Source organism: Lissotriton vulgaris, chromosome 8 (genome assembly GCF_964263255.1).
Source record: "Lissotriton vulgaris chromosome 8, aLisVul1.2, whole genome shotgun sequence".
Taxonomy (NCBI): Eukaryota; Metazoa; Chordata; class Amphibia; order Caudata; family Salamandridae; genus Lissotriton; species Lissotriton vulgaris.
In genome coordinates, this window is record NC_141696.1 from 507,098,347 (window position 1) to 507,123,422 (window position 25,076).

Consider the following 25,076-nt stretch of genomic DNA (forward strand, 5'->3'; position numbering starts at 1 on the left):
ATGCAATATGCTGATGACCTGGTACTTCTGGATCATACCAAGATTGGCTTGCAAAAGGCGCTGACCGCCCTGGCAACTTACAACAATAAGAACCGGTTGGTAGCTAACTCCTCCAAGTCAAAGATAGTCATTTTTGGCAATTATCCAAACAAAAAACTAGCCAAATGGAGGCTTGGCCATCTGACGTTGGAAAGCACACAGCAATACACTTACTTGGGTGTCTGCTATCACTAGTCAGGGCGTTCTGGTGCCCATCTAAAGAAAATCCAAAGTAAACGGAAAACTATCTCCTATGCGGTCTGCAAACTACAAGCCACTCTACATAGCCCAACGACAATGGCTATCCATAGAGTACTCAAGGCAAAACTAATGCCGGCCCTCAATTATGCCCAACAAGCGTTCCCGGGTAAACTTAATAAGGAACTGGGAAAAATCAACTGCAGAGCTTATAAGAAATTATTCTTACTACCGAAGTGCACCAGAAACACCCTTGTCCGCCTAGAATTTTCGCTCAACCAACAAAAACTGGAAGAGATGGCTGCCTTGTGTAAATATTACTATCTCATAATAGCGGCACAAGACAAGTCCCTGAAGGCAGTTCTGAAATATATTTTTACGGAACCCGGGAATCCCTGGTCAACCACCTTCACCATGGCGAAGGAACTCCTCAATCTCGCCACCGATCATTGGAACCCTGAGCTAGTTAATTATGCAGCAATTAAAAATGCCATCAAAAAACAAGTCTGTATCCATTCCCGGGAAATGATTACGGAGTCACTGGCAAAGCGAGGTTTCCATGAGTCCCTATGCCTGCCGCACATAGTGCATAATCCCAAACACGATCTCAAGCAGGCGGTGGGCCGCTCTGCCCTTCACATGATCTTAGCCTACAGATTACACCCTCTGCCTATTAAAGAACTATACGCTCTCGAACTGACAGGTCGGGGAGTTCCGGAATGCAGACTCTGCAATTACAAACGAGAGGCGCTGGCCCATCTATTACTTTGCTGTCCGGCCCTGCGCGCGGCACGCAACCTTTACCTTAGGCCAATTCTACGACAAATGGGGACACACACCGCAAAGGAGGCAGTCCATCAAATATACACATTGACTATAGTAAAGCTAATGGCCTCCTTTGGAAAGTTTATCCAACAGACACGGGCCAAGCTGATGGCTACCCAGGGCATAAATGATTAAAGACCTTGCAGTTGTAGGCGGGGCTGCCCTTGCACAGGCACCATTCTTTTGAGCTTGCCAGTGCCCGGGATTCACTATACAGACCTATCAGCTGACTAACTTGTTGTTTTAAATCTTTTATAATTTTCCACTCTGTTTTTAATGTGTTTTTAATGTAATGGTTTTGAGTAACCAAACAATAAATTCATTCATTCATTCATTCATTCATTCATACACTTCTGGATCTGTGGATACTCTACCAGGAAGAAGAACTGCTGTGCTGCTACAAGGACTGCCACACTACTGGACTGCTAATCCGAAGGAGCTGCTGCCCTGTTGTGCTGACCTGCTGCCCTCTTGCCTGAGGTAGAAGAACTGGAACTGCAACCTCCATCTTCAACCCAGGACACCACAGTAACTCAAAGGGTGAGTCTGCTGTTCCTGATCTGAGCATCAGGGACAAAACAGATTACCCCCTACAGCTCCTTGACCCATCTTCATCAAGTTTCTGACCCCCAAGAGGTGCCTCTCAGGTCCTGGGCACTTGGTGTTGCTCTCGAACTCTTAAATTCAAGCTTTTTGGCTCTTTGCGACTGCAAAAGTGCCAGTGTGCAAGAGATGAGTGCTGCTCACACGGAAAGTCAGTGCAAGCTGCTGCAAGTCTGTCTCTTCACACAGCAATCACTGATTACCCATGTGGACCCCAAAAATGAGGTTTGAGCCCAGTTGTCTGCGATGCCGAGCCTGCCTCTCGCCCCAGGCCGACTTTCACCAGCGACTCTCTCATTGCTCCAAGTGACCTTCTTCAATGGGAACAGGACTCTTGGCACAAAGCTTGACAAGGTAAACCTTCGGGCGGACTAATCTGGGACTATATCCAACCCATGATCCATCATGGTCAGCTTGAACTTTTTTTTTTTTTTTTACTTTGACTTTGAGATAGCCGCGGTTGATACTTTCAAAACACCAGTTATACTAATTGGATTTTTGCCGTTTCGGTCTTGTTTATTTATTAAATTAAGGTCTATATTTCTAAACTGGTGTGATGTTTTCACTGTTTTGTTGTTTTAAGTGATGCACAAATATTTTCCACATAGCCTCTAATTTAAGCCTGACTGCTCTGTGGCAAGCTACCAGGGGTTTGAGCACAGGTTAATTTGGGGTTCAGTTGTGCCTTACCCTGACTAAGATTGTGGTTGCTGCTTGACCAAGGCTCACACCCTAGTCAACCAACAACCCAATTTCTAACAGTAACCATTCTCCCAATTCAAGCTTTTTTTGTTTAGTTAAGATACATTTTTCTTGAAAAGTTGTTTCGTAGTAAATGTTGAGGCTTTAAAGAGGAAAAATAATGGGATGGTCAAAATAATGTCAAAATGATTATAGATTTGCCTTCCTTCATCTATCTTGTGGGTTGTTGCAACACTTTTCAAGCAGAGCCTCTCATGAAGGCTTTAGACGTGGTGAGAAATGTATGAAAGGCAATGCAAATGTTAGTGAACATGCTCAGAAATGTTAATCTGTTGTGAGATTTCCACTAGCAAAAGTGACTCCTATGCATATAAAATTGCTTTGTGATTATTTTGTCCGTTGTGCAAATGTATTTGAAAATGTCTGTTTGCAAGTCAGAGTTCTTACAAATAATGAATGATGCCCCTTCGCCGTATTTAGTGTAAAGGGTGCTTAAAAAAACAAACAAACGACCTTACCACCTGATCAAATATAGTGAAATATAAAGGTCTGCTGATATGTTGGGTATGGTGTTCTAGAAGGCAGATTTGGTGCAAGCAAAAACATTATTACAAGAAAGGATTCCTTTTGTACTGGATCTCAATTTATCTTCTAATCATCTTTCAGTTTGATCTATTTAGCACGTGCTAAGAAGCAATGGGTCAAACACCTGGTGGCCCCCTACGCACGGAACACCACCTACACCAGCCATCACCGTCAGAAATCTGGGGGTGATTTTTGACGATAAATTAAATTTCATGGCCCACTCAAATAAAATAGCAGCAACAGCCCATCACAAACTTAGGCTGTCAAGAAAATCATGCGGTTTCTACCAACCTCAGCAGGTAAGACGCTGGTAAGCGCCCTCGTGCTGTCATCTCTTGACTATTGTAACAGCTTATTCATCAACGCCCAAGCAAGAGTGACCAACAAAATGCAGACCATCCAGAATGCTGCAGCCCGCCTCTTGTCTGGAATCCCAAACTTCTCACCAATCTCTGAGACTATAAGAGACCTGCATTGGCTCAAGATTCGAAACAGGATCAAGTTTAAAGCGCTGTGCATACTCTATAAAGCACAGCACAACTGTGGTCCACATTTCCTGAAATCTCATCTCAGATACCAGTCCCCCATAAGATCGCTCCGATCTAACAACCTTAAAATCCTTCAAATACCACAAACAAACACAGTTAACTGGGGCGATAGACGCTTCCTTGTGGCAGCTCCCAGGTTATGGAACTCCCTGCCAGACCCCATCAAAGACAGCCCATCCCTGATGCATTTCCGCAGAAAGATAAAGACCTGGCTGTTTGATCAAGAATAGTTACCGGCCTAACCTCGGAAATACATTCAAAGTTTCTAGCGCCGAGACGCCTACGGGCAATTGTACGCGCTGTATAAATCTCAAAAATAAATAAATAAATAAATAAATGGGTAAATTACGATATTAATCCATACAAATTATTTCTTCATCAAGCATTCCTTTTTGTCTTGCTCATAGATTTAAAGGTGTTGGACTTGAGGCCTTTTTGCAGGGTCATCTCTAAACATTTTGCCTTTCTCCTAGCCTTTTTTCTGACATGGTGTTGGTGGTTTGAGGACTCTGAGGACTTTAGCACTGCTGTCCAGTGTAAAGTGTGTGTGCTCTCTGTGTTAAACATGGTAAGATTGGTCTACATCTGTTTGGCCTATTTAATTTACCTGTCGGTACCTTGTAAAGTGGTATCTCATATCCCCAGGGCAGGTAAATCAAATGCTACTGGTAGGTTTGCAGTGCTGATGGCGCTACCCACCCAAGTAGCCTTGCAAACCTATCTCAGGCCCCTGCCATTGCAGGACCTGTGCACTCAGTGTTACTGCCTAAAGTGTGTGCCATGTCTGTGACCCTCTTTTACTACATGTCAGTCACCCATAAGGTAGGCCCTAACTAGCCCTATTGGTAGAGTGCATTGTAGGTAAAAGATAGAACATGTACCTTAAGTGTGTGACATATCCTGGTAGTGACAAACAGCCATTTTGGTTTCTCACTACCAAAATGCATGCATTCCTTTGGGAGGCTGCCTTCCCATAGGAATGCATTGGGTATTCCCTGATAAGTGTTTCAGTGGTAATTCCTGCTATGAGAGGTGCAGCGTGGTCAAGTTTGGAATATTTGGAATGGTAATAATACATGCTGCCCAATGGTGTGCCCAGATCTATTATAACTATTTTAGAAATGCCACTTTAGAAGTTGGCATTTCTGTGTGCTAGGTGTCTGCTGGCCTGATGTGGATTGCATGTCTGGCTGTTGAGTGACAGGGGCTGGTGAAGTATGTGTGGTTCCAGGAGGGGCAAGGTGAGCCAGCGCTAGGCTAAATGGGATATCTGCATTTGGAGTAGTGGGAGGAGAAGTCCCTGGTCCCTGAATAGGTCTGTGCCTAGCCTGTATAAAGCGGACCGCCCCCTGTGGTGTGTCTGATGACGAGCCCCCACCTGCCAAAGGGGACGAGGAGCCTGGTAAACAGAGTGCTCCAGTACCCCCAGAACCAGTTTTGTCTGGGTCCCCCAAAGCCCTGTACTACAGACAAATGAAATTGTGATATAAATATAGGGTCTGTGACCCTATGAAAAGTGTGCTTGTCCCTGTACTGGGGGCTGCTGCTGCTGGGCTCCAGAAGGAACCACAAAATGGACTGCCTTCCTCCTGGAGGGCCCTGTGAGCTGGCCTGCCTGGGCCCAGCTTTGTGCCCCTAAGGACTTTGCTTCTGGAGCTGGGTTTCCTAGCGCCTCGTGAGTGCTTTACTTTTGATGTCAAGAAGAAGAGGAGCATGTGTGCTCCGCAGCACTGTGTTGCACATCGTGGAGAGGGAATCCCCGGCGTAGGGATTCCCCCATGCTCGGACGAGAAACAGGAGCCCTCCCCGCATTTCTGCCACATTTTTGAATTTCAGCAAGGCAGGACCCCACCCCGCACTTCTCAGTTAAAACAGTTGGGGCCTACCTTGCACTTCTGTGCTGGAGAGATAAGGGGAGGAGCGCTGAGAACCAGAAGTCAGGCATTCTGTAAGCCTGGTATTAGGCGGGGCTGAAAAAGGGAAGCCCATCATAGCGCGGCCAACAAAGGCAGTCAGGCAAACCTCCTGCCTGAAGGTGGGCAGGGTTCACATGCCAGAGAGACCCGCGGTGTTGTTCAGAGGAGCCCAAGTAAAGGGGGGTTCCACAAAGCCTTCCGGGTGCCAGAAGTGGTTCCAGAGCCAACCGAGGAGCCTAGTTCGTGGCGGAAGCCTACCCTGCCTTTGTGTGACCCTGTAGTGAAGCCACTGGTGAGAGAAGACCGAGAGAACGGAAGAGAGGCCCCAAGAGGTGGGCCGACCAAGGCACACTACCAGTGCTCTCCCACTGCCACAACATCGGTGCCCAGAGGAGCCCCGGTGAAGGGGGCTCCACAAAGCATTGCTAGCGCCAGAGGCGGCACCAGAGGAGATCAGAGGTGTCCCAGGAGATAGCCCGGTGAGTGGGGCTAAGTTGGGAGCCTGGTGGGGGGGTGTCAGGGCACATTGTCGGTGCCCTCCCCCTGTGGTTGCTCCCTAGGCACTGTGATTGGGCCTGCTAAATCTCCACAGCTGCCCTGCCTGACAGTGGGCAGCTGCAACGTAGGGACAAGTCTGGCCCCTTGAGTCCGACTCGGACGTGAGAAGCCCAGTCAGGCCAGTGTTCTTTTTGCTCCACAGCTGCATTGCAGTTGCAGGCAGCTGCAATGTTTGAGGGCCAGGTCTTGGTGAGTGAGGAAGGGGTGGGTTGCACCCCACGCTCTAGTGTATTTGCGCACTTTGTGTTTGCTACCAAGGTAGCTAGGGGGGTCATTTGAGAGGTCTCCAATATAGCCCTGACATATTGGACGTAGGGTAGTTGAGCCCCGGTGTAAGGCCAGTTGACCTGGGGGTCATTTGGGTACTTGTATGTACCAGAATGGCGCAAGGCCCTAGAGGAAGGTGATGTTTGCCCCTGATGCATGTTCTGTGGAGTACTGCTGATGTTTACGTATAATGTGTTTTATGCTTACAGTAATAATACTAATGTGATGTTGCTGAGGTCATTATGGTACCAGTAGTTACCGGTTGTGTTTTATACTTACTACCTGCATTTTAATGGTTCTGACCGCGGCCCGATTGGCCTGGTCCTGTATATAATCCCCTGTGAATATTGCCAGGGCCAGTTGGCACAGTGTAAATGTGTTATTATGTTTCTAATGTGTTTATGATACTACAAAGGCTATTTTTGATACAACCTTGTGTGGAGTTCCTTTTGTGGTGTGCCTAGTGTGTTGCTTCTGTGTGTGTGTGTTGCGAAAACGCTTTACACATTGCCTCTGGGATAAGCCTGACTGCCTGTGCCAAGCTAACCAAGGGGATGAGCAGGGGTAATCTTCAGCATGTAACTCCCTTGCCCTGACTAGAGTGGTGGTTTCTGCCTGGCTTAGGCTCATGCTCTAGCCAACCACAAATCCCATTTCAACAAGAGGACTCTTTAGTGATCCTTGCACCTTTCATAACAATGAGGCGTGAAAGCTTTCTTACACTTTTTTAACCTCATCCTTGCGATGGATATTTTCCTCCTGTGCTGGGCCCCCATGCCAATGGGTGTGGTCATGACAGAACGGTTCCGTCATGAGCACAGCTCGACCGATGCTCATGACGGAACCGTTCCGTCATTAGCAGCGAAAGGGTTAAAGCATACCTTGGCAGATATATTAAAAAATATCATATGCAACACAGCAACCAACGTTCTGTGCTTTATTGCATTGGAGGAGAGAGTATTACTGAGCCATATCTACTAAGATATGTCACTACTGATCTCTTTTGTAGAACTGCACACAAGCAGGCGACCTAACACCACGCAAACTTATTTGCACCATAATGCAAAGGTGCATGCTTGGTGTCTACCGTAGATTTAGTTCTGAAAGCGTGACCTTCCAAAAAGCATAGTATGCCTAAACAAACTTTAGATTTGTGATGTACAGTGCAGCACAAATGCAATTCGAGAAAGGCTAGGTGAAATAAAAATATTTCTCCTTGTTAACGTGCTCCGCAAGAAGGCATTATTTTTTTAGAGAGAGTCCTGTACACCAAAATTAGTAGATAGGGCTTTGCTTTAAAACCATGTTTCATAGCATGGGATCATCATTTACCACCCAAGGGATTCCCCCTTGATGCAAAATAAAACAAAGGAGAGCATTTTAGGAGCAGGTACTTTACCAGGACTTTTTGCCACAAATTGTTTCACTTTGACTTTTCCCCCGCATTTAGGGGCCGATTATGATGGCGGATGGACCTGAGTCCATCCGCCACCATAGAGTAGGAGGGAACCTCCGCATGGGCTGCGGAGTTCCCTCCTGTGCAATTAGGATGAGACCGCCACCCTGGCGGTCACATCCTTTATTTTTAACATTGCGGTGGGTGCAGCTTCAAGCTGCACCCGCAGCAATGTTAAAAATGCACGCATCGCATTTGTATGTAGAAAGTGGCAGGCACCGCGCGGTGCCTGCCGCTTTCTGCATACAAATGCAGGGGGGTACCATAGGTACCCCCCATGTGCACCCCCCACCCCCCCTTCACCTAGGGGGCCCGCAACGGGCCCCCGCAGTGAAGTTACACATGCTTTTCCACGGCGGGAAAGCCGCCGCTGAAAAGCATGTTTCACAGCCCATCCTAATCTGGCTGACGGTGTCTGAGAGACACCGTCACCATATTAGAGCTTTTCCACCGCGGTTGTAAGCCAACCGCGGCGGAAAAGCTGCGGACGGAAACCAGGACCCACCAGCCATCCTAATGTGGTGGTGAGTCTTTGGTGGGTCCGCAGAGGATTTTCCGCATCATCCGGGCCGGCGATGGCTTCCGCCGGCCCGGAGGATGCGGACAATCCTCCATCGTAATAGGCCCCAAAGTCTTGATAAATCTGTCCCACTATCTTTAATATTTATACCCTCCTAGCCAGTAACAAAATGAATGTCTTCTATGACAAATGCATCATGAGATAGCATTGCCTAAGGAACACTTAGTTGAATCTGTACAACAATACACAAAGTAATGTTTTTGCCTTATGGCCCTCAAATTTCTTTCAGTTGAACTAGGATAAATGGTTGATCATCAGCTGGACTTATTTTCAAAAGGTGTCAAGCTTACATTGATTTCCTCCTGAATGAAGGTTTAGTATTCAGTCCTTACATTTTTAGGTCTCAACTGAAGGTAGATTTCGCTGGCTTGACAGCCTCATCTTTCCCAAGCCAATCATACAAAAAACATACATTGAGACTCTCAGTCAACACTCCATCACCACAAAATAGAGATCAATGGACCAGTCCACTTCAGCCACAGGATGACTTTGCTGTGAGTGACTGCATTGTGCCCTTGCACATGTGTACCTGGACCTAAAATAGTTTCCCATCAGTAAAATGTTTTTAGACACTTGTACTCTACAGTAAATGGTAATGCCTATGTATAGTATGGTTTGACTAAAGGACAAGGGAACCCACTAGGTAAGCAAGGACCTGGGGTATCAATTAAGCTAAAGACAATGGTCCTTGACAGGGAAAATAACAACTGCAATAATTATAGACCACAATATGAACTATAATGAAAAAAAGTCCAGCCGGACTTGGAAATTTAATCAATGTTTAAATATGTTAGATCAGACGAACCAACAATGAAACAGTGGGACTCAATCCTGCATCCACAGTGCTACACATACATTCAAACAGTACATATACTTGGGGTATTTCAGGCATATAAAAAACAGGAGCAAAAAGGGAATTTAAAGTGCATTTGCTTCACATATGTCAGAAACACACGTTTTTTGGCACATAATAGTACATTAGTGTTTAAACCACAGTGGTTTAAACACTAATGTACTATTATGTGCCAAAAACCGTGTGTTTCCCACATATGTGAAGCAAATGCACTTTAAATTCCCTTTTTGCTCCTGTTTTTTATATGCCTGAAATACCCCAAGTATATGTACTGTTTGAATGTATGTGTAGCACTGTGGATGCAGGATTGTGTCCCACTGTTTCATTGTTGGTTCGTCTGATCTAACATATTTAAACATTGATTAAATTTCCAATCCGGCGGGACTTTTTTTCATTATAGTTCATATTGTGGCCTATAATTATTGCAGTTGTTATTTTCCCTGTCAAGGACCATTGTCTTTAGCTTATATGTAAAGTATGGTGCCATAAACTATTTTCATAACACTGAAGACATTTCTTGTAAATTGCAATGTTGATTCATCACTATCAGCCAGCTTTGGTCTGTTTATTTATCTTTAAGAAAAAATAGTACAAGTCATTAGAAGCAAGAATTTAACAATGTTCTAGCTTGAAGCCACACCCCTTTCACTTGCCACCTCCATTGCATTCTCCTGTGAGGACCTCTATTGGTAGTATAGCACAACTGCATCTTTCCATCGCATTCTCCATTGTACTCTTCTGTGAGGACCTCTGTTGGTAGTATGGTGCAACTATAGCTTTCCATCACTATCCCCATTGTACTCTTCTTTGAGAACCTCTAGTGGCAGATTGAACAACAACAGCTTTCCATCTCCATTGTATTCTTCTGTGAGGAAATCTTTTTGCCGTATCATGCAAATTAAGATTTCAGGTAAATGTGGCCTCCTTAGAGGGCATCTGTGAGCTGTATAGTAAAACTGCATTTTTCCTGACCTTAGCTTGGTTGCCACTCTTAGATTTCTGGATAAAAGCATGGACTGACCTTTTACATCTTTGAGTTCTGCTGAGACTCATGTCTCCTAGTCCGCCAGTGACAAAAGTAAATAATTCCTTCTTTTCTTTTTTTCCCCTCAGATTACCTTCATTGCTATAGCAACCTCTCGACCTGGTCCACCTCTGGTGCATATAACTTGGTGGTTCTAATCTCAGCTGGTATTCTTTATGGGGCACGCCCATTTATACACAACCTGAGCTGACCCAGAGGTTTTATTCATTGGAATTTATCCTATACCTTAATCTGATCTGATCGAATCGAAAAATGGATCATCCAACAAGTTCCAAAACAACCCAGTATCTGGCCTTTCTCTATTTACATGTACCCTCTGATCTAAAGCTCTGAACTATCTTACAGAATTCCACCAGGCATTCCAGGTAGGAGCACCATCTGGCCCCACAATTTACAAATCTCTCTCCTGGCCAACAAAATCACATAAAACATTGATTTATGCTGCAACCCCTTCGGGTCTTGCACCCCACCCAACATAGATACAATGCCAAATAAAATAAGAGATGGGCTTACCACCTCGTCAGTACCCAGGGCCCTAGAGATAGTCTTACCCATGTCCCTCCAAAATTCTTGTATCTTGGGGCAGAAGGCGAATATGTAGACGTCAACTGCATTCTGGAAACCACATCTCAGACAACTAGCTTCTCCACTACCCTTTGTTCTGGATATTTTAAGAGGGGATCAGTATATCCTGTGGAGTGTGAAAAAGTGGTTTCTTCTGAGTGCAGCAGATTTAAACAGAGGGTAAAGAATGTCTAAAAACACTTGCCATAAATATTGCCGCTCTTCACTCGGCAAGCAATTCTCCCAGACCTAGTATGGCTTTTCCATCTTTCTATCTACTGCAGCCAGAAGATGGTTATACCATTGAGCCACTTCTTTCTTCCTTGGGGCCAGATTTTGTAGTTCGTTTTCCATGGGATTATCATTATCTTCCAAAAAGGGATCAGCGTTGACTCTTACACCAATATGAGAGCTGATAAAACTGGAATCTAGACAGAACTCCACTCTTAATATGGCTCCAATTGTCCCAAGGAGGACATTTATTACCCACTATGACATCCTACCAGTGTAGGTCTCCAGCCTCATTTAGTGGCTGAGCTAGAGCGTCCGAAAGACACTCTGGGGTTCCAGGAGAGTCCCACATAGGTGCCCAATCGCTATAATAGGAAAGTCCCAAGCAGTCTCGACAATCCGACTACAGCTTGGCCGCCATACGCAACGTCTTCAGACTGATTTTTAAGAAAAACTTAGGGGAGCCGAATTTGTACATGAAGCCTACCTCCACTACACCGTCTAACTTGGCTTCAAACATACTGCAAATCAACGAGTCATCTGGGGTAAGCAATATCATACTGGAGTTTTTAATTGGTCAGTCCAACAATAGAGCTGAAGGTCTGGTAAACAGCCTGATTTCTTTACCTGCCCAGATAAAGGAGGATATCTTGCTCTAAATTTTAAGAATGTCAGATTTTGCAAAATCTATTGGGATATTATTAAAAAGGTTGGGGTATTTCGAAAGGACACACATTTTAATAAAGTTAACCCGACCATAATGGGAGATATTATGCCATCTTTTTAATAGAACATCGACCTCCTTCGATACTATATTTAGATTACTTTTTGGAATGTCTCTGAGGTCCTGGGTTATTATAAGTCCGAGATATCTGAGCTCCCTAGCAAAAATCCCCTCCTGATCAATGATGTTTCATGCCATAATCTCAGTTTTGTCGCTGTTTATTTAATAGCCAGGATATGTTCCGAAAGTCTGGGCTTCAACAAGAAGCTCCGGGAGTGTAGTATCAACAATAGAGGTTAATAAAATTAAATCATCCGCATAGAGTGCTAGTTTCCTCACAAACCCATTTAGTTCAAAAGGAGCGATCTGCTTATTTAATTTTAAGGTAAATAAATTCCTCATGCAGTGCCAAACAAATAGGCTTTGTATATACAACACATGAATGAGTTAAAGAATGAAATGTATTATGACAGAGTTTGCTTTTCAGATATAAAATAGTTCCTCATGCATTCCACAAAATGCTAAAGGATGCATCTAAGCTACTAGCAAGATCATACAATAAAATCATACTATGGATGATCTAAGATGTGTTTGAAAAAGTCTTAAGCCGACAGTGTAAGAAGTCACACCTGAAATCCCTTTCTATATGTATGGAGTATGTATTGAACATGAAATGGTGTGAGTACCATTACATGCCAAACATAATACTGGTGCAAGCACCATCTCACATGAAACCTAAAATCATACACAGATTCTCCTTAACTTATCAATTTTTGCAATGCATTCATGTTTGCAATGTCCTTTTAATCTGTTTCCACTTATTTCTGGAGATCAATCCACTGACCTTTTCCTCATGCTCAAAGCATGTTGAAGATTTCAGCAGGAGGATTAGTGGGTCTGGGGTAGGGAGGTAGAAGATTCAGAGCTGGCTAGGATGGGGTTTGTTAGGCTGAGAGAGCGCTGTCCGAACTCCTGTAGTGCTGTGGTGCTGCATGAGCCAGGCAGAGGCTGACCCTTGCTCCTGTCTGCCGCCCCTGCAGCTGTTTCACCTGGTGCGGATTCACACCTGGTGAAACTGGGCCCATTCTCCATGAATCCTGAAAATATCAGGTCTTGAGCCACTGGGCCACCTTTAATGGTACAGCAACATATACACCAGAGTTATTGCGGCAGAAATTTTGCAACCTCTCATCATGAAGGCATATTTCAAGATATTTATTTAATGTAACCAATAGTAGCAAAACCATTGCTAAAATGTTGTTTGGAAGTGAAGTGTGACTGTAGTTTTATGTGGATACAATAATCAATTATAATGTGATATATTTCCTAAGGGGATGGATTTTTAAGTTTGTCTTGACAGTGCAACTGTCGTCAAACCTTATGTGATCACCAGAAACAGAGCTCTAAAACAAAGGGGCAGATTTATAAAGGCCTTGCGCCGCCGGTGCATCACTTTTTCCCATGTTAAAAATGACGCACCGGCGGCCCAAGGCCTTCATAAATCTGCCCCAAAGTACTTGGCCGGGCTTTTGCTCTACCCATGTGTTGATCTTCCTTTCTACCAGATTTTTATTGGGCAGAATGGTTGTGCTTCCACTGAATTGGAATGCTAACTCACAGAAGACGAAGAATGGATTGATTATAGCGGCAAGCCAATGATGAATGCTACTGTCTTGATAGGTTCATTGGTAAAAGTTATTTTGTTAAAAACAATCTCTCAGATTACTATTGTAGCAAGTGTTTTGGTATTGATGTCCCCTCTTATAAATTATGGAGGGTAGGAAATTTTCCACAGTAAAAATACTTGCTAGTCCCTCCAAGGGAGGTTATATATTCTTTAGCCATTGGTTAGTTTGTATATATTTGTAATTGTATGTGTAGTATTTAGCTGTGTGTTAACATTTTAGTTCTAGGACAGGCCTTGGAAAAAAAACAAATTCAACAATTAAGATATATACATATATACATAGTAGAACTTTGGGTCAGTCCTCTTCCGCCATTAGTTTGTTTGAATGACATTCACATCCTTCTTCCGTTAATGACAGAACACAGCATGGGGCAATTTATCAGTCCACTTGGGTCATTAGAGTCTGTTGCTCTGCGAGTAACAGCCTTTCTCCTGATTACATATATACAGTCGCCTTGACATAAATGTACTTTGATTGCAGGGTTTGTGGGCTCGTTGTTTACTTTTCCATTATATCCATCCATAAGCCCCTTTTCATTTCCTTCCTTCTTATGTTTTACCTATTTTTAAAACACCCGCCAGCTCCCCCGCTACCCAGACAGTGCTATGTGACTACTGGCTCGGTGCTCACTTCATCTGGAGCATGCAGCATTCCACACGACTACTTCTTCTAAACCAGACATTTACATTGGAATGACATTGTCCATAGTTAAGTATTGTTTTACAGTTCCCAGATGCTGTCATACATAGAAGCCACATGTCAGCCGCCTTGTGCATCACACTATGCATATTGTGCCAATATTGATGCAATATGCAGCACCAGGAAAGTACGCTCTGCAAAGCTGCATAACATATCATAAAATTCGCAATATCATTACAAGATGACCAATCAATGTGATGTTTTTAGAAAGTTCATTTTGGAATTTGCTTAGTGTATGATTTCTACACCCTTCCACGATGATTGACACTGCTTCTTAACGTGACAGCCATGGTGGACCTTTGAACAATGATACCATATCCATTCTAATTGGCCGGCTACTGCTATATTTAACTTTTCACTTAGTTTTATTGCAAGCATTTGCTAGTCTCATTTAGGTAGTGCATTCATCCTTTTTTCTACCTTGAGTCTTTAAATGTGTTTAGCACATGCATGTTTAGTTGTGTTTTTTAGTGTGGATGGTTAAGTGGGTGATTTCAACAATGAGTCAGTGAAATGATGAAAGGATGCATGAGGCATGAATGAGTAATTGATGCAATGCCCTTCGAGCTATTGAGTGCCTAAGCTGATCTGTGACTAAAGAGGCACTTTCCAAAATAGGTCTTACCTGCAACGATTGTCAATAATTGTTGCTCGATTTTTACCAGCCATCCCAAAGAATGAGGACTGTGGCACTAGCAATAGAAGCAGGTTGTGTTTCCAGTCGGACCAAAAGGGGGGTGCACAATCCAGAGATCAATGAGACATTGTGCGGCAGATGTCGAACGATCAAGCTCATTCGCTTTGCAAGGCTTTTTTTGGACATAGTGAACAGTTGACCTGCCTATGACAATGGATGCTGTCAGCATGCCAATTTATATTTCATCTTAGGTCGATACAGCACACCATTTCAAGGCCATTTGGGAGCTCAGACACATCAGTTGGCAAAAAAAAAACAATGGCGAAGAAAGGGAGTGATAAAGAACATTGAACGAATGGAGAGAAAATTGCTGACGAGTAAGGAAGGGTATTTGTTTGGACTGAAGTAATTATGCTAAACACTATTGATCAAAACATCTGCTCTATTTAGTAGGTTATATTATTTGCGTCAACCTTGGGGGCACAAATGAGCCGTTTCAAAGTGCATGCTAACATCAAATCGTTCAAATGTGTAGATGGTTAAGCCGAAAACCTAAATATGTCAGTTTTCATTACTAAATGATTTTATGGCTTAGCATGTTTAATAATTTTAAAACCAACAGCAGCCTGCCTTTCATTAACTGGAACAGTAACAACTGGTTGCTGGAATAAAATACTGTCCAGGATGTAAGTCATACGTGGACTGTTTTTTGTTGGACTTCCGGAAGACATCCTACAAAGCATACATGAAATGCAAACTACGAGGGAAATGAATCAAAGAAGTGTATGACTGATTCCTTAATATACAATTATAGGACACTTTCTGTATATCATTTACATATTTATGGCACTATATACATACATATTAATATTAAATTGCTCTTTGACGTCAGTTAAAAAAGTGTTCACATATGTATGATTACTTTCGGTGTTAAATATTCCTCACAGAAGTTTGCTTGCATGTACATTATTCTGCATGGCAAAAGTTGAACATTGTTTAAAGGCAGTGTAAATATATTACCACATCACCTGATCTATTCGTTTCTTATTTTTTTTCCGGCGGTGATACACACATTCTCAGTTGTGAACTTTGTTGCGCTCTGCACCAATGGCAAGTGAACTGGTTGCTACAGGGATGTGGATTTCTTGGTGCAGGTGGGGCAGAGTTACCGATACCCATAGGTCTGAGGGGCCTACTGAACTATGATTATTGTTATATTTATCATTCATACAGGAGCTGGGGACCAATTCCCTTCCTTGCACTTGGGCACAAGTCACTCTGGCTATGCTACTCGGTTGGCAGAGTTAGAAGTGAGCCAAGGGGAGGGCGGAGTGATGCAAATATACCCTTGATGGGGTATTACAGGTTGCTCAATGCACTTTCCTATAAATGCCAGTGGATTGAAGTTGTCCTTATTTGGTTCCCGATTGCATGGTATGCCCAATTATTGCCAAATACACAGGGAAGCAGTAATTAGTCAACCCCTTCCAGCCCCACATTTCTCTTTTTACCGCCCCACCCTCTTCAGTTCCTAGCAACTTCCACACAGTCCCATTCCATACTTTTCATTTACTTTATACACAGCCCATAGGACATTTGGCTGTGGTGTCTGTTGTCTGTCTTCTCATCTTCAGATGATTCTCAGGTATTTATTTTATTAGGTTATGACATATACCATTACTGTGCAATATAATATATATTTCAGCAAATACAAGGCAAAATAATAAAGGCACTTAAGTGAAGTAGATATTGAATTGTTCTCTTGAAGGAAGAAGCTGAATAGATTATGTTAAAAATATAGCTGTTTACAAGAAATGGGCCAAGTCAGTTCCATTATTCATTCCAAGTAGACTTGATGACTCTAAAATCAAAATCCATCTTGCCTCTCTCTGCAGGAAAAACCTTATTGCTGACACCGCCCCCAGTCCTTTCATAACATTGTCAATTCTGAAATGCAGACGTGTAAACTGTGCAGACAGCTCTTTCATATCTTCCTAGGTCATACTGAGTTTGTAAGAGTAATGATGTAAGATGGTGTTTTGAGTACTGGTCAATGCGACAACCTCTGGTTAGTTTCTGTTCAAGAATTCAACTAGCCCAGTCCATCTCTACGTCAGAGCTTTCTCGAGCCCTCTGTCAAGCTGTTCCAATGAAGCTGTCACTTTCTGCTTTTCGTATCACCACTTTGATGTTATGTTATGCTACATTGTGATTTATTGAGCGCTCTATTACACGGAGGTGTATTGGCGCTAACTCTGCTCAAGAAAAAAGGATCATATCACAAGTTATTAAAAAGCCATACTTTCAGCTCCTTTCTGAATTATACTAGGGTGAGCAAGGCCCCAATCTGAGAAGGAAGAAGATTCGACATCTTGGTCATACCTGTTGTGAAACATTTTCCTCACCAGTTCATCCTCTTGAAACTGGAGACCACTGTTTTTGCGGCCCCCGATTTCCCAGAATGCTTTTTTTCCAGCGCTGTGCAGACTGCTAACCATATGTCTCTTTAACATCAGTGGAACTCTTCCTGTATAGGGATGAAATTAATAACAATCAGCATTTTTCTTTTAGTGCTAAGATAACAAGAGTGAATGAATGTTTTAGGGGAAAAAAAGCTCAAAATGATGTCTTCCTTTTGTGAGTTATAACATATAACTGATTACACATGATTTTACCACGTAATCCTTCTATATCCTTAAGATAAAGCTCCTATTGAATTGTAAACCTGAAAGAGACCTATGGTCCTCTTTGACAAATATCTTAGGGTGATATCATTTTGAATTAGCTGTTAAAAGTCTTGCTTAATGTTTACATTACTGACTCTTGAGTGTATATCGCAGAGAAAAACATAAAAGTGAGTCAGTGCTAAAAAAGTGCTTAACAAATATAAAAAGTATGAATTAAATGTGTGAATTAACCTGTTACTTACTCTAGGATGTATTCCAGGGATCACTGAAATAATATCGACAGACAAAATATCGAGTTGCCAAAATATCGTGGACAAAATATCGACAGTCAAAATATCGAGTTTGTATCTACAAACAGGTAAGTACAAAAATATCGAGTACAAAATATCGTTAACTAAAATATAGATGTAAAAAATATCGACTTTATTAAAAACAGTGTTAAATTAAATTAATATTAAATTTTAATTACTAAAATATACTTAAAAAGACTTAAATTAAATTATAATAATTAAATAATAAATGAAAATAATAAAAATAATTTTTTAAAATCTTATTTGTTGACCCTGAACCCTAAAAATACCCCTTTACCCAAAAACCCAAAACTGACCCTGAACCCTAAAAATACCCCTTTACCCAAAAACCCAAAACTGACCCTGAACCCTAAAAATACCCTTTTACCCAAAAACTGAAAACTGACCCTGAACCCTAAAAATGCCCCTTTACCCAAAAACTGAAAACTGACCCTGAACCCTAAAAATACCCCTTTACCCATGAACTGAAAACTGACCCTGAACCCTAAAAATACCCCTTTACCCATGAACTGAAAACTGACCCTGAACCCTAAAAATACCCCTTTACCCATGAACTGAAAACTGACCCTGAACCCTAAAAATGCTCCTTTACCCAAAATTTATCAATATTATTTAATTAGCAATTAATTATTAATTAACAATAACAATAAAGTAAATATATTAGAACATTAGCTGTAATTATTTTAATAATTAATATTATTTTTTCAAAATTAATTACTTAAAAATTACACAAAATTATATATATTAAAAATGTACTCTAATTAATGTAATTAACTAATTACAATTAATTAATTAACAATTATTTACTAATACAAAATATGTTCAAAATTATATTAATTAATTAACTAATTAATATTAATTAATTATCAATTAATTATTAATTAAAAATATTAACAAACATATATTAATTAATTAATTATTATTAAATTACTTCCCACCCTATTCCCCTATAAACCCACAACCCGCTACAGAATTACATTACGCAATTATTATAAAAACAAAATTCATGTAATAAAATATTTTATAACATTAATACACACTATTCACACATATTATTACATAAAAATACACTATAAAATATTATATATTATTAAAAAATCGATATTTTTGCTATCTATATTTTATACAGTCGATATTACTTCACTTACCTGAAAAACGATATTTTTGTAGTCGATATTATGTCCAGTCGATATTTTGTCCAGTCTATATTAAAAACTCGATATTATATCAAGTCGATATTTTGGAGTCGATATTTTGTCTCTATACCGTATTCCAGTTCACCATGTATCCACAATATGCCACTACAGACAGGGGCTAACCATATAGAAATCAGTATCTGCCCTGCTTCAATAGAAATAGATGAGCTCAAATTGATAAGCTGCGTCCTCTAGAAACAAAAATAAAGGCAAAGCAAGTAAGATAAGATGAGCGCCGTCCATGTTGGACCTCATCAATGAGGTGCAGCCTACTTCCTAAGACATGGTAAACTAATGGACCCACATGTTTTCATGTGCATCACACTTAGGCACCTCATTGAGAAAAATGACAAGCAACACCAACATGTCCGGATTTAATGTGCTGTTTACATTCCTAACATGCACAATTGCTGATTAGTACATAAGGCTAGACCTATTGAACTCATTTCAGCCACTGGGTATTACTTTGGTCTCCTTTTCAGTTCATCAGTTTTTTGCTCCTGGTTTCATTTGAGGCAGGGACCACCAATCTATGAATCTGCTTTGTTGTTGTAGCAGTAGACCAGCACAAGCTTCTACTCCACCACCATTGTTCCCTGTAGCGTGCGCATGTGAGCAGTCGCGCACACTGCCTTTCCCCAGTGCAAACACACTCTCCCAAAGCGCTCACTTTACTGCTCTATGCAAGACCAATGGTTTGTGAGCGGCACGCCAAAATACTCCCTTTCTTGGAGCTGAATTGCAGTGACAGCGAGTTTACAAGGCTCGGTGGAGAAGCAGAATGCGTGTGAAAGGACTTGCAAAGTTTTTCTCTTATCTGCATGGGTTTTGCTACAGTGAATGACAGCTCAGAGCAGGCAGTTGCTAATATGCTGCTTTCCTTATTATTGTGGAGTGGGGCCCTGCAAGGAGTCAGCAGCGACAGCGCCCTCTGGGTGCCTGATGCAGGAATGGATGTATGTATTGTTGGCAGTGGCGCTAATAAAACTTAATATGGTATCTGTTATAAATCGCTAGGTAAAACTGCGCTAAATAAAAGGTGGATTCTGCCTGTCACCAAAATAAAATCAGAACTTTTATGAATTAAACCCAAAGCATTAACTTTTGATGGCAGTAAGAGATACCAATCTAGTGGCTGAAGTGCACAGTGCGAAACTGAAAACCTGGAATCGGTTTCTGCTTGACCAAATTGTGTGTTCCTAGGTAAATAAATTTTTTCACTGAGCAACTTTTGTGTTCGTTATCACATATGAGACCATCTTCAAATAAATGTTTTCAGGGTGTGTGCTGTACAAAAAAGGTTGTCTTGTGTTTGATTTAATAGCTTGTAAATTACCTCCATCTAAATTGGGAAACTAGGTTTCATATTCTGCATATATGACAACTAACTTGCCTCTTTGTTCACTTATAGCATGGTCATCAGGGCCCAGGTAGGAAGGTTTTTCAGTTCATGTTAAAAAACTCCCACTTTTTAGAAATACTTTGCAAGTAAACTGATTTGCTACGGTGAAAGGCTTCTGCGTGATAAAGAAATACACCCTCCATGCCAGACCGCATCCCACAGTACAAGGCCTGTAATGAAAGGCTGAGAGACTGGCTTGAATTCAAAAGATACATCTGCTTAATATGGTACACAGACAAAATATCGATTTTTAAATATCGATATACAAAAATATCGAAGTTTAAATATCGATGGGACAAAATATCGAAGGTAAGTAATATCGACAGGCTTAATATCGATATTGGTATGATATCAGTAATATCGAAGTTGTAAATATCGATGTCAATAATATCGAAATTAATAACTTCGATGTTACTAATATCAATTTTTAAATACATTTAGTGTATATTATATTGTATTTATTATGTTTTATTATTTATTTTTAATGTAATTTAATTAAATATTGTCTTTTACTACTGTAGCGGGTTGTGGGTTTATAGGGGAATAGGGTGGGAAGTAATTTAATTATGTTAAATTAATTTTTAATTAGTAGGAATTATTAATTAATTAATTGAGAAATAATTTTTAATTATTTTTAATTAATTGATTAATTGATAAATATGTTCTGTAGCGGGTTATGGGTTTATAGGGGAATAGGGTGGGAAGTAATTTAATAATAATTAATTAATTGATATATGTTTGTACATATTTTAATTAATAATTAATTGGTAAATAATTTCTATTAATTAGTTAAATAATTAATATAATTTTGTACATATTTATAATTATTAATTAGTTGGTAAATAATTAATATTAATTATTTAATTACATTAATTATAGTAATTTTTTATATATAATTTATTGTTATTATTAATTAATTAATTGGGAAAAATAATATTAATTATTAAATTAAATTAATTACAGCAAATGTGCTAATATATTTTCTTTATTGTTATTGTTAATTAATAATTAATTGGTAATTAAATAATATTAATTAATTTTGGGTAAAGGAGTATTTTTAGGGTTCAGGGTCAGTTTTCAGTTTTTGGGTAAAGGGGTATTTTTAGGGTTCTGGGTCAGTTTTCAGTTTTTGGGTAAAGTGGTATTTTTAGGGTTCAGGGTCAGTTTTCAGTTCATGGGTAAAGGGGTATTTTTAGGGTTCACGGTCAGTTTTCAGTTTTTGGGTAAAGGGGTATTTTTAGGGTTCAGGGTCAGTTTTCAGTTTTTGGGTAAAGGGGTATTTTTAGGGTTCTGGGTCAGTTTTCAGTTTTTGGGTAAAGGGGTATTTTTAGGGTTCTGGGTCAGTTTTCAGTTCATGGGTAAAGGGGTATTTTTAGGGTTCAGGGTCAGTTTTCAGTTTTTGGGTAAAGGGGTATTTTTAGGGTTCTGGGTCAGTTTTCAGTTTTTGGGTAAAGGGGTATTTTTAGGGTTCAGGGTCAGTTTTCAGTTTTTGGGTAAAGGGGTATTTTTAGGGATAAGGGTCAGTTTTCAGTTTTTGGGTAAAGGGGTATTTTTAGGTTTCAGGGTCAGTTTTGGGTTTTTGGGGTACAGGGATATTTTTAGGGTTCAGGGTCAGTTTTGGGTTTTTGGGGTACAGGCGTACAGGGTAAAAACAAAAAAATATTACATTAAATCAAATAAATTACATGATAAAAATTCAAATTACATTAAATTATTAAGTGTTTTATTTATTTTAAATGTATATGTATTAGTTTTAATTTTGTTTTAATATTTTTATTTAATATTTGTAAAATTATATGTATTTTAAAATTATTTTTACATTATTATTAATACATTTAAAAAACGATATTTTTGATTCCGATATTTTTGTACTACGATATTATTTTTTCGATATTTTTGTACTTACCTTAATGAAGATAGGATTCCGATATTTTTGCTGTCAATATTTTTGCTCCGATATTTTTGCATTTCGATATTCTGTCTGTCGATATTATGTCAGACATTCGCTTAATATAATGGTTAACAATCGCCGGTGTTAACTCTTTTGCAAGATACAAAATGAAATTACCTACAGGTTACCAAACTAAGGGGCTCATTAGTATGGCTGGCGGACTTTGTTCGCCCGCCATAGGCCCAGGAAATGGGACCGCCGACTATGTATGCGGCGGTTCCGCATTACACATTAGGATGCCCCAGCATTACTGGCGGACGCATCCCGCATTACTGACATTGCGGCGGGCAGTGCTTTCAGCAGCACCCTCTGCAATGTCAGAAATGCATGTGGTGCATTTGCATTCACAAGGTGGCAGGCACTGCGCGGCGCCTGCCACCTTGTGCATGCAAATGCAGAGGGGTACCATAGGTACCCCCCATGTACACCCCTCACCACCCCAACACCCTGGGTGCCCGCAACGGGCCCCCAAATAAAAAAAACTGCATGCCTTTCCATGGCACAGTCTCCACCATGGAAAGGCACATCTCTGCCATTATAGTAATATAGATGCGGTGATTGCTGTGCTTTTCCGCCCGGTAGGCAATTGGGCGGATTGCCTACCGGCGGAAAACCGGCGGACGGAATTCCCGTCCACTGTGGTCCCCCCTCCATAGTAATATGGCAGGGGGAAAAAGGGGTTGCGGGCGGTGACTGTTTGCGGGCAGATTGCCACCGCCATGCGGGCGGTGGCGATCGCCTGCTATAGTAATCACCCCCTTAGTAATTGCTCACACAGCCTATGAGTATACTTACACTATGCCTGATTCCTGGCCACGATCTTTTCTTTGCTGCAAGTACAATGTAGTGGCACAGGAACTGTGTCAATTGTGCTAGAACACTGGAGTACTGTAGGACTTGTATCTAATGATTTAGAACCTTTTATTTGGTATGTGAAACATAGACATTTACTACAGCCACGTGGCTGTATTTAGTAGAACCCTGCACCTGAACGTCCATTGCTAGGTGTAGTATCTTCTTTTACTGTGATATTAAAGTACTAAGAGAAGTTAGTAGCTCGACAGCAAGTTCTTGTGCCTGTTGTTTGACTTTTCATGTTCTTTGTCTCTAACTCCCTCACTGTCTCTATGAGAACCCTTTGATTGCCTGTCCTCGCTATCCAGAGACTCAGAGCCAAAGGGGTGTACTTAGCCTAGTTTGCAGAACCAGAGTAGGACAGGACCCAGAACCTCAGTGGCAATCGACCCAATGGTTGTCGATCAGTAGTCCTTCCCTTCCCTGTGGCTCATACAACCTATTGTTCTTTTCCTTTTTTCGTAATTCTAAAACCAATCCTCTGTTTTTTTTATCATAAAGAGACCACACTAAACTACCTTCTTCTCATTGGATAGATTGAATTTAAGTTGATGCAATTAGCTCACTCACTGCCCCATGACTTCACTCATATTGTTATTGAGAGTGCCAGCTGAACATCAGCTGAACATCTCCCGGTGAACAGTTGCTGGTTTGTGTTTTTCCTAACTCTGACTTACAACACCCTCATTGCTGTGTTTGCTGGATGTCAGGGGTTTGAATCACTAAGGCATTTATGAATAGATGAAAAAGTGCCAAAGAAGTACTACTCCATGTACTCATAAATCCCTTTGTGAATTGGCCTAAAATGTCCAACTCTCTATTAGTAAAAGTGCAAAGACGTCCAATCCTTTCTATTTTTAATAATTGTGTATATTCCCTGAATGATTCTGTTTGCCATTTCAGATGTGTTGGTTCCTATTCATCAAGATATTTAATTGTATGTCAAGTGGTACCATAGGGGTACTCTTTTGCATCCTCATAAAGTCCTTTGTGAGTTGTCTCCCAATGTAGTTGGGTGTGATATATTAACATTATGAGGCATCTTTGAAGAAATCTGAAATTACAAGGGGAATAAATGAATCTGTACCGAATATCACATGCAATTTCCACATTTCTGGATATTTTCTGCAAGCACATTGCTTCTAATATCCCCATATGAAACATGCAGTCAGAAAATCTCATGTGAGATAACAACGTATTTGGTAAATTGGTAAGTCTCTGATACAATTTATGGGTTAAAATTCTGTTTACACCCACATTTGTTGTTCCATTCACTAATATCCTGATTGCAAGTGCCTCGCTAACTTCCGATCCCTATCCAAACAGGTGTTTACACATGGGTTGGAATTACAAGTTATGTGATAATTATTTCAATTTATAGGAGGAAAAGGCCTGTAAAAAAGGCAAAACATGCAGAATTTGGTGTGTTAGTGATTCCACTTTATGCTTCAAAACATCAGACTATGAGGTTTTTACCGCACTTGTTAAATGCCTCACCCCAGTCTAATGGTATTTATCACATTCGTATATATCTCACCTATTCTGCCTGACGTGTAATGTGGGCCTCAGAAGGACAACGTTAATGTAACGTTTAAATATAATGAACTGTAAGTATTGATGCCTTTCCTTCATTTCTTTACGGAGCGCGCTGTTTAAAAAGGCAACACCAGACAGTGGAGTGAATAAACACCCCCCCTCCTCCTCCAGGGGAGGAAAAATAAAATTATTCAAAGTTGAGCTCAAAATACATATCTACCTTGTGTCTGACATGTTACTTAACAGAACACTCTACATTACTTACAAGCAGAGGTGTTACCTAACACCTGGAAAGACATATTCTCCAGTGTATTCCATCAGAGGGATCCATGTTTAATCTGAGGCTCTCCCATACATAACAAACGTATGCATTGTTTAACACCTGCAAAAAAAACTGCCATTTTTTTGTTCCACTGGGAG